This window comes from Topomyia yanbarensis, chromosome 3 (genome assembly GCF_030247195.1).
Source record: "Topomyia yanbarensis strain Yona2022 chromosome 3, ASM3024719v1, whole genome shotgun sequence".
NCBI lineage: Eukaryota > Metazoa > Arthropoda > Insecta > Diptera > Culicidae > Topomyia > Topomyia yanbarensis.
This window is the reverse complement of record NC_080672.1, coordinates 394,768,643-394,776,740: the sequence shown is the minus strand read 5'-3', so window position 1 is coordinate 394,776,740 and position 8,098 is coordinate 394,768,643.

The following is an 8,098-nucleotide window of genomic DNA, read 5'->3' as shown; positions in this document are numbered from 1 at the left end:
GCATTTCAAATGCCAAATATCCTGACTCCTGCGATAGAAGATAAAGAGTTACGTCGCCAAAAAATTCTAAGCTTGCTCATATGACGCTATTACAAGCTATTCTAAACTTTCGTTTAACTCCTTGCTCTTCCTTGAGTAGGGGAACATGGGGAGACTTGATCAGGTTTTCAGCTAAAACTGCATAAATCTCTAAAAAAAGCCTTCAATCCCTCAAAAGTCATTCAGATATAATGCGCAAAGCTATTGCGCGTCTTCATGATTTTTTGCAGAATTTTTAAAGTTACCAAAGTTTTTCTGTGATCGTTTTTTCTGGTCAAGTCTCCCCATTGCGGGGAGACTTGACCAAGAGAATTTTGAAAAATCATAACAAAAAATAATGGCATAAAACATACTGTAATTATTTTTTCCTATTGTCGAGATCCTTAGATAGCAGTAAAAAATATAAAAGAGTTGCATAACAAAAAATAATGGCATTAAACATACTGTAATTATTTTTTCCTATTGTCGAGATCCTTAGATAGCAATAAAAAATATAAAAGAGTTGCACTTGATAAATTTTGATTTATTTTAATGCATTTTTTTTTAAGGATTAACTGTACTGCTTGCATTGCATGTTCACGCGTCACGAAATCAGTCCTACTGTTGCTAACTTTGTTTACAAATATTAAAATATTAAGACTTATGTTTGGGGTGGGATTTTTTTATGGCGTGATTAACATTAACAGTAGATACCAAAGCATAATAAATATCAGGAATTTTGTATCTTTCTTCAGCTGATCGCTACTTGGTCAAGTCTCCCCATAAAATCTTGGTCAAGTCTCCCCAACATTAGTTATTGCGTTCAATATCATGCAAATTCTAGTAATAACTATTTCCATGTTCCAGTTTATGTTAAATCATTCCACTGCTTCACAAGGATTAAGATGATATATTAGCACTGAGAACTGACATACAAGTAATGTTTTCAACTTGTGTAAGAAATTAAACTGTCGCTTTGAAATGACAACAGCAAGTAGCAACTTGCCACTGGTCGGCGCTTCGATCAGCCAGCAAGCGCTATACGGGACTTGTATGCAAACTTGGATACAACAGTGACTCACGCATGCGAACCTAAATGCGATGGTGATTTTCAACGTATTTTCATTTAAATGTTTACACAGGTTTTTCGGGAAAGTTTGTTCTAGCTTATATGTCTGTTCTCTGTGATATTAGTACATTAATAGTAATTAGTAGTCGAGTAGATATGTCCATACAAAGTTTGATAAAAAATTACATCATTTAATGCAAATTTATTAATTACGTAAGATTTTCTGGAGGAAAGGATTTTTCACTCCAAACTTTTAAAATTACCTTAAGGGATCGAAACAAGTATAAAAATATTTTTGAAAAAAATTTAAGAATCGAATAGAAGACGCCGTAGCCGAAAATAGAATTTTGCGCTTGGTCAAGTCTCCCCACGTTCCCCTATGGGTCTTAATATTGAAAAATATTCCTCGCCCCTTCCAGTCCCTTGCTAAATAAATGGCGTTGAGCAGAAACAAATGTACAAAAACCCGAGTTTGGGCAGCCACCCGACCAATTAAAACAATTACTCTTGTCGCCGAACCTGATTCTTCCTCGGAACTACCTTACGGTATTACTTCGGGGAGGCTTTTTTAATGTGCTTAGAACCCACACTAATCTAACTAATTAGTAGTTAGTTCCTTCAGTGGGGTTAGACAACCTCTCCTCGACATACTACCAGGTTTCGACCATCCACCCAAAGTGGCTATTTCTGTATAGCAATACGCAAGCTAGCTGTGGGTTGAGAATAAGTGCTCTTCACCACCACAACTTCTTGAGCTCTTTGGCTCCCTATCCGCTGCCATTTATCACCGCTACTCCTTTAAGCCCTTTGGTTCCCTTCTCGTGCCAATACCAACACCGAACTTGTTTGTGGACTACTCGGTCTAGTCCCCGACGATGGACCTAGCCTACTCCGACGGAACATTCCCTGGCGATAGATGTTCTCCTTAACTGAGCCAACCGGCCAGGCAACGAGATCAGCTCGACGATTCCGGTGGAGCAGAACGTCCGGTTCACTGGTACCCCGAAGACCTGCGAGTGGAGGTGTCTCGTGGCGGTCTACTCAGTCTAGACCCCGGTGGTGAATATATTATACACCTACTCCGACGGTTACTGCTCCCCCGAAACCGTTGCGCACTGTTCAACATGCCATTTGCGTTGTAAGGCGGTCATGATCTGCATCACCATTCTGTTGACCGCGTTCCACGTGTTTATGTCGCTTGTCATTCTGTAGACGATCATACTTTCCGGGTATAATGGTTACGTCGCGTGCTCGAATCGATGAAGATACTTCCTGAAGTAGCCGTGGCCCGACAGGAGCTATCAGGTGGAAGTTTATCTCTCAGTGCTTTAGCAATTTGTATTTGTATTTCATCATACTTGCAGAGTAAGAGATCACCCTTATAAAATTTTTGCAATCGGATTCCACATTACTCACTCCACAATCCTTTTCATAAAAAAAATTGTAAGCTATAAACTAAAAACAGTCATGTGAAACCTATTCTAATATTTGTTGCTCATCTCACTCGAGTTAGTTCGCTTCATTTAACCAGGCCATACATTCACGACCGAATCTTGACGCTGAATTGACAGATTTTATTCGGATTGGAAGCAGATTCCTCTAGAGCACACTAGAGTGCTCTAGATTCCTCTGGATAATTGCACGAACGAAAAAAGTGCCGGTATAATGAGAAGAGTTATGAGGTATAAGAGCAAAGTGGCGGACTCCAGTACTTCTGAAAGGCTGCAATTTGTCAATGAGATATATTGGACCATGGTGTATATTGCGAAAGAGCAGGGATCGACACGAGTGGTACGATTTTCACAAAGTCCGTTCAGCTACTTGGCTTCGCCGATGACGTTGATATTATTGCACGAAACTTTGAGAAGATGGAGGAAGCCTACATCAGACTGAAAAGAGAAGCCAAGCGCGTCGGACTTGCCATCAACACGTCGAAGACAAAGTACATGATAGGAAGAGGTTCACGAGAAGAGAATGAGAACCGTCCGCTTCGAGTTTGCATCGGTGGCGACGAAATCGAGGTGGTTGAAGAGTTCGTGTACTTGGGCTCACTGGTGACCGCCGACAATGATACCAGCAGAGAGATTCGTAGACGCATCGTGGCAGGAAATCGTGCTTACTTTGGCCTCCGCAAGACACTTCGGTCGAACAGAGTTCGCCGTCGTACGAAGTTGACCATCTACAAGACGCTGATTAGACCGGTAGTTCTCTACGGGCACGAGACCTGGACCATGCTCGTGGAGGACCAACGCGCACTTGGTGTCTTCGAACGGAAAGTGCTGCGTACCATCTACGGTGGAGTGCAGATGGAAGACGGCACATGGAGACGGCGAATGAACCATGAGTTGCATCAGCTGTTGGGGGAGCCGCCCATCTGTCATACCGCGAAAATCGGACGACTACGGTGGGCCGGGCACGTAGCCAGAATGTCGGACAATAGCCCGGTGAAAACGGTTCTCAATTGCAATCCGACCGGTACAAGAAGACGTGGCGCGCAGCGAGCACGATGGATCGACCAGGTGGAAGACGATTTGCGGATCCTTCGCAGACTGCGTGGCTGGCGACGCGCGGCCATGGACCGAGTGGAATGGAGGAATCTTTTGTATACGGCACAGGCCACTTCGGCCTTAATCTGTTAATAAATAAAAAAAAGTATATTGCGAATCTTCTTAAATCCACTTTGCGACTTTTCAGCAGTGCGCCACCGGGCCGAGCGTCAAATTACGCGCCCATTCAATTTGCATCAGTGCGAGTGTGAAAGCGATTTGACGTTTATTTTTGTTTCATTCACTCTCGAGTGTTTTCTATATAGCAACAACTGGACAAAACGCTAGATTATCTCGAGATAGACAATAATATTGTACAAAGTGACATTGCAACGATATTGGAAAAAACTGTAAAAAGAACATCCCAATAGTTGCCGCTGTAAGTGGGTTACGCTAGCAAATCTAGATAGATTGTAAACCCATCGAATACAATGGTTCAATGATACTCTTAATCGATTATAAGAAGCAGCTGAAGCATTCAAAATCAGTTCCAAACCATAAGAAAAATAAGGTAACAGTGATTTAAGGCTCAAGTTACCTCAAGGCTTGGTAGTATGCGTAAGAAAAATTGTGTTCAGCTTTGCCACCAGATTATCCATTTAAACCTTTTCAAAACTCTAAAAGAAGAATATCAGTCGATTTATTAGATCATCATGATTCAATTCATGCAAAATACCTGCTGGAAAAACCATCGGCTTAGCTGGATGGTGCTTTTGAAAAAGTGGCTGTGATTTTTTATCACACTACCACACCGAGCTGGGGTACGCAACACAACTGCGCAATGAAAAAACCACAGCCACTTTTTCAAAAGCACCATTTAGCTAAGCCGATGGTTTTTCCAGCAGGTATTTTGCATGAATTGAATCGTGATGATCTAATAAATCGACTGATATTCTTATTTTAGAGTTTTAAAAAGGTTTAAATGGATAATCCGGTTGCAAAGCTGAACACAATTTTTCCTACGCACACTACCAAGCGTTCAATTCTAACACATGCTTAAAAAAGGTAACTTGAACCTTAAACAGTTTAAGTTTGGTAGAAACATGAAGCATTCCCGCAGTAAGTCTCAAGTGTTGCAATCCTGCATAGATGCGCCCACTGTGAACATTTATTTGAGAGTCCCATTCAAGGTTCGATTGGAATATCTCACCCAGATTGTGAGCTTTGGCAACATACTCTATTTTTTATTGTCAATAATTATATCTGGTAACACGGTACGAACCTGCCTTCTGGAAAAAAAACATGACTTTTATTTTCGACGAATTAATTGGAAGTAGATTACTTGAGGACCAATCCAAAATATTTTTTAAAATCCGAATTGATAAGTGTGGCTAAGTCCTCCAAGTTGGAATCAGTTGAGCAGATTACAGTTGTACATCATCTGCAAACATATGAATTAAGTAGTATTTTAGAACTGAAGGCAAATCGTTTATGAACAACGAGAATAATAGAGGTTCTAGAACGGATCCCTGGGGTACGCCTGACAAAATATTGATTGAATTTGATAGACTTCCATCTATTTCCACTGCTTGTGTACGGGAATTCAAATAAGATTTGATGAGAGAAACAGCATCACGACTGAAACCAAACTGATGTGATAGTTTCCGAAGTAATTTGACGTGAGATACTCTATCAAAAGCTTTAAAGAAATCTATCAGAAGCAAAAAGGCAACACCTTTTATGTCGATACACTGGTGTATAGGGGAACCCGGGGCTATTACGACAGTGTAATTCGGATTCCTCTCGATTTCTCATAAAATAGCAAGACTTTCTGACTATCGTACATATTCGTGGAACCGCTATTCTGAAACATTAATTTTGAGAGTTTGAGGCTCCTATTTTATGGAATGATTTTTGTTTGGGTGAAAACAGATATATTTTCGAGACTTTTGTGCGATATGAGCGTACGGGGCTATTCGGACCCCCTATTCCGTCACAGTTCAGCGGCTTGCGACTGCGCACACCATTGCACACGCCACAGCAAAGAAAATACATGGGCCTCCAATCGACAGCTGTGACATACCAGATTAAGTTTTTGTAAAGCATTTGTTTGCTTCTTAAGGAGTGTCTCTTGTAACTAATTCATAGGTAAACATAATTCCATTGTAAAAAAATTAAAGAAAAATGACAATCTGAATTGCCCCTTAAGTAGACCCGAATTACCCTTACATTGTAAAAGGATGGAAAAACGTAGAGGTTTGCAAATCGTCGCCTAGCGCTGCCATTGAGTGGTGTAAATGAACCTTTTATGGCACCAAAATGTAGCTGAGGTTTCAAACTAACAATTAGGCCTTTTGACCGGTAACTTTTCACATCTATCCACCTAAAAGGGCGATTTGCTTAAGTAGGTCCGAATAGCCCGGGGTTCCCCTATCATCATGTACTTTAAGAAGCGTCGAGGTGGTACTGTGTCCAGATCTGAAACCAGACTGGTACGGACTGAGGAGATTAAACCGTTGAATATAGGCTTGCACTTGAGTTTTCAAAATAATTTCAAATGCTTCGGACAGTGAACATAAAATACTGATTGGATGGAGATTATTCAAACTTGATCCGGCAAGTTGTTTTCGTATCGGAATTATTTTAGCGGTCTTCCATGCTCGAGGAAATTTAGCAGTTGAATCTATCCTTTATAAACATTAAAAGGATACCATCCATACCGATTGCATTTGAAGTTATCGAAAAAAGCATTAGACTTCCAGCTCATTGCACGGAGTGAATAGAAAACCATCAGAATTTGATGATGGTATAGATTGAGGTTCAGGATCTTGTGTAAAGTTGTGACCAAAAAAAGCATTAATTTCGTCTCTAGTGTTATCGAACTTGGCACAGTTTTTCGAGCCACCAGCAACGTTTACCTTTTTGAGTTTCATCCAAAGCTCTGTACTTGAATTCGATAATTCTATATTAGAGGTCATATAGTTCGATTTCGCTTGATTAACGAGTTGAGTTACTTTATTACGAAGTTTTTTGAACTGGACATGGTCAGCAATTCGTTTACTAGAAGTCCATTGGCGATATGCAGTATCTCTATCAATCATTGCATTCTAGATTTCGTTATTGAACCATGGAGCATTGGATTTAGGTCGAGGATCTCGCAATGGTACAAAGTTATCATAGAGTTGAGCAATATGACTATTGAACAAATCAAGAGCTAAATCAGAATCGGTTATACTATAAAGTAAAGACCAATTCATAATGTTTTTTTTATTCTCCAAATGAGATGCCGGATTCAACGAGTCCGCTAACTAAATAGGAATTAACAATAGTATTAATCAAACGTATAATAAAAGATATTAAGTTTATTGATGTTGTTTTTGCATTGTTCGACGCAGTAGGTTTACAATAAAACTTGAGGTGCCAATTAATTTCCAAGTCCAACAACAAATGTTACAGGAATTAACATTAAATGTTGCCGTTTCCGAAAAAAATTGATTGGCAATTTTTTTAATTATAAAAGTCGTCTTTACATGAAATTTTTTTGTAAAAACATTAATATTTGTGCAAAAACTTTATTGTAAAATGACTGTACAGGGTGGTTTTTTGAAACGGTTCAATTGTTTTGATCTGTCAAAATTAAATTGCAAACCGCTGGGAACAAATCTAGGTCAAGGGTCAAAATTATAGAGTTCTTGGAAAAATCATCATTAAACACAGCGATAAATGTGTATGTAGGACGAAAAAACCAGATTCGATTATGATTTGAGCTTCAAATAATGAAAAATCTTCTGTTTTTCGGATTCCAAATGGCGTAAAAATCAACCAGTACGTTGGAAGTACCTGCAGTTTTTACGGCGAAGAGTTTTGCCATGGATCGAGAATACATTTTGAGACGTTGACATTTGCTTTACCCAAGATTCAGCACAAGCACATGGGCAAAAAGCGTGCAAACGTGGTGCCCCGAGGGGAGCGTCACTTCAGAATAATTGTTATACATCGTTCCATTTTGCATGAATTCGTGTATTTTTGGAAAATTCAGGGTATTTTTGGAAAATTTTAAAATTTTTCTTGCTACAAACATTTGGAAACATTTCAACAAATTTATCCAAATCAATCCCATTTTGCTCGAATTTCGACCCATTTTTTGTAACTGGCAACTGCATGCTCTATTTCCGAATCTTTTAATAAATCTGGCAACAATATTAATGTTTTGGTTTTGATTTGTTTCTGCAGTTCAGCTGCTGGTAATGTTTTGTTTTGATTTCATCGAGCACTGAAACTGTCAAGCGGTGAATTTCGAGCAATTCAATTTTTTTCATGACACATTCCAAACCATTATTAAGCAATTTTAGAGATTCGAATTCATTCCGAACTAATAAAGCCAATCTTTTTCAATCCAATCATTATTTTAAATTATAGACGAATTTCGCGCCAATTCAAACAAATGTTGGCAGCACCCTCTCAGATTCTGATGAAACTTTCTGTTCACGAGAACTTTGCCACAAAAATCCACTTTGCATACTTT